Source organism: Piliocolobus tephrosceles, unplaced genomic scaffold (assembly GCF_002776525.5).
Source record: "Piliocolobus tephrosceles isolate RC106 unplaced genomic scaffold, ASM277652v3 unscaffolded_27288, whole genome shotgun sequence".
NCBI classification, from domain to species: domain Eukaryota; kingdom Metazoa; phylum Chordata; class Mammalia; order Primates; family Cercopithecidae; genus Piliocolobus; species Piliocolobus tephrosceles.
The window spans coordinates 13,139-16,582 of record NW_022310185.1 but is presented as its reverse complement, the minus strand read 5'-3'; the positions used below and the strand labels follow the sequence as shown (position 1 = coordinate 16,582).

Below are 3,444 nucleotides of genomic sequence, written 5' to 3'. Positions count from 1 at the left end.
TCATGCCTATTAGAACAACCAAAATCTAGAACATACAAACACCACAGAATTCTAGCAAGGATGTGGAACAAAAGCATCACTAACTTATTGATGGTGGCAATGTAAAATGGCTCAGCCACTTTCAAAGAGTTTGGTCGTTTCTTATAAAAATAAACATACTTTTAGCATTCAGTCTACCAATTGTGCTCTATGGTGTCTACTCAAAGGAGTTGCAAACTTATGTTCACACAGAACCTGCACATGGATATTTATAGTAGTTTTATTCATAATTGCCCTAACATGAAGGCAACAAAGATACACTTAGGAGATGAATGGATACGTAAAATATAGTACTCCTAGAATATGAACTGTTACTATTCAGTGCTAAAAAGAAATGAATTCTCAAGCCATTGAAGGACTTTAAATACATATTACTAAATGAAAGAAGCCAATCTGAAGAGAGTGCATACCTTATACCAACTATATGACATTCTGGAATAAACAAAACTATCGAAAGAGCAAAAAGATGAGTGACTACTAGAAGTTGTCAGTGGGCAGGGAGGAGGGGAGATGATGAATAGGTGGTACACAGAGTATTTTAAGGTCAATGGAAGTACTTTGTATGATACTATAGTGGTGGATACATGTCAAGGTAAATTGTCCAAACTCATAGAACGTACATCGAGAAGAAACCCTCATGTAAATGATAAACTTTTGGTGATTTTGTGTCAACGTTGATTCATCAACTGTAATGAATGCACCACTCTAATTGGAGGATGTTGATAATGGGGAAAGGAATGCACGGGTTTTAGAGAGTATATAGGAAAATCTCTGTACCTTCTCAAGTTTGCTTTGAAACTAAACCTGTTCTAAAAAACCATTAATTCTTAAATAACACATATGTTATTATCAAAGGAAAGACTTTTGTTTAAGCATGAGAGCCCATTAGATATGTGTGCCCAAAGGCAAGAAACCGGAAGAGAGAAATAGGATTGTCAGAACAAAGTAAAGCTAAGGGTCAGTAAATGTGGAGGTAAATGTATTATCTATGTAATACTGTAAAATATTTGGAAATTGAAGTTAGAATATCTGGATTTGAAGTCACCTCCCTCATCTATTCCTCACTTCTCACTCTTTATTTGCTCTTTCTACTTAGCCAAAAACCTTAAAATACCTTATAAGGAATGTCAGAAACTGGTTTCATTTTAATATTCCAGCCTCATTTTAAACCACTCCCACACGTTCTGTGCTATGACCATTCTGTACTTATTTTTTTTTCTTTCAAATGCCTAGGCTCTCTCTCATTTCTAAGGCTTTACAAATACTATAGTTTCTACTGAAGCACTTTCCATCATCCTCTTTATCTGCTTAAACCACTGCCTTTTCAACATTAGTTTCCACAGAAAGTTTTTTTTGACTTTTTACACTGTAGTAAGTACTCCTGTATTTGCTCCCATTAGTATCTTACAGTCTACTGGCATTTTACTACTCTGTATTGTGCCTATGATATGCAAGAATCCTGAGGAAAGATTTCACAAATCACATTTATTACTTCTTATTTTTATAGCGTTAGGCATACTAATTAATATTTTTTAAAATATTTGTTGAAAAACAAAATGCTTAGAGAATTTAAATAATACATAAAGTCACAGAGCTACTGACATGTAGGATACCGACAAAACAGCTCTACCTTGCTTCAGAGTTTTCTATCTCCAAGGCAGAATCTGATTTGACCTTATATTATTACTGCTTTGTGTTGAAAGTGCATTTTCTCAAGTTCATGCTCCCTTTTACTATACCTGTGAGCGATACAAAATGAGAGTGTTTCAGGAGGGACAATATGTGGCATTTCTATTTATGCTGGAAGCTAATGTAAAATCTTATAGAGTGACTTAGAGATGATTTTTTTTAAATAATATGCTGTTTGTAGATTTCAAAGCAAGCTTTTTTACAACTTTCCACATTCCATGGTCCATTGATATTAATCGACATTTCAAGGAATGGTCTTAAATCTAGCTCCCCTACATTCAGTCTTTATTTCATTAATAATAGAAATGAGGAATACACTTTTTTTGCCTAGTTCACTTAAAATTCAAAGATACAATTTTAGCCAAACACAGTAGAAAAGATGTAGTTGTGTGTATCAACAATAAAATATAACTTTATTTGGCCTTAAAAACAAGCAATAGAGTTTATTTTTTAAAGAACTGTTTATACATCCCTCTTTTCACATTAAAGATAATTTTTATATGTATATCCTAAAGTATTTTTCATCAGAAAAATACTTTAAAAATCCAAACTTTGTAAAAACTATATTGGTGAGTAACACAATTTAGAGTTGTGGACACACAAAATATACATTTCTACATACCGACCGGACTGGATGTCTATTGTCTTTACTCTCAAGCATCATTTCACTTATTCTGTAAATAAAACTTGTATGCCTTGTAAGGAACTCATCCATTAAGTTCAAATAGGGTAGAGATTGACTCTAAGCCACAGACCGTGGGCAACTGTTCACAGGGCAACTGTGTTTACCTCAAGATTGAGCATCTGAAATGTGAGAGTTCAGTCAAAGTCCAAATGTGTGATGTGATACATAAGAGAGAAGGCATCAATGGCCTGAGGGTTGCCACAGACATCTTGTTCATTTTGTGACTATAAAAATAAAACTAAGCAGAAGCCGTCATGAGATATTGTGGTAGGGATTCGAAATTTTTAGTTATCAAACATTTGAAAACGTTTTCTTTACAAGTGAACCTCATTGTGGAAAAGAAATAAAGTCGATGTTTTCTCTTCACTATTCACAAAAGCAAGACTGTAAGATGTGAGGTACATATGACCAAATAATGGCCAATTTGGGAAGCTTAGTAATGAAAGAATTATGTAAAAATAGAGGAATAAAGGTTATTTAGAACAGTGACTTCAGAGTCCAGGCACATAGCAGTGAATATTCTGTGTTGTTCTGATTTTGTCACTACATTTTTCTTGGTCTAGGACCTACTCAGGGCATTGCAGCATATTTAAAATCTCTGGTCCCACATATTAAATGTTAATAGCAAATCCTCAAACCACAAATGGACCGATATATTTCAAAGGGTCCCAAAGGCATTCCCTAGTGAGAAATGTTTGGCCTTGCTGACAAAATTTGTTGTCACCTGCCTACTTTTCTGAGTCTGGTTCTTGAAAATTCTTGCAAATTTTGTGAGCTACAAAAATATTCTCTCCAACCATTTATTTACTGCTTGAATTGGCAAAACTTGGTTTCTAATGCTGATGACTGAAAACTTTAAATAATACAGACACAAATTCCTAAGAGCATATTTGAATTCCAATGATTGCAGTCATTTTTTTTTCTTTATTTCTACACTTAGGTAGCATGAATCAAGGGATTTTCCTTTTGTCCTATTATTACAGATCGAGTTGGGTTTCTGTCATGTCACCAAATGAAATATTCTTGATTAA

At 33.9% G+C, this 3,444-nt stretch overlaps 1 long non-coding RNA gene across 1 annotated transcript; it reads right to left on the bottom strand.

Annotated features, from left to right (window-relative positions):
* Positions 1-447: 447 nt before the first annotated feature.
* LOC111550194 lies at positions 448-2,653 on the bottom strand. Its single transcript, XR_003308041.1, has 3 exons — positions 2,518-2,653; positions 1,670-1,778; positions 448-486 (listed from the first exon to the last, which is right to left on the bottom strand). It is a non-coding gene; the product is annotated as an uncharacterized LOC111550194 (long non-coding RNA).
* Positions 2,654-3,444: the final 791 nt, after the last annotated feature.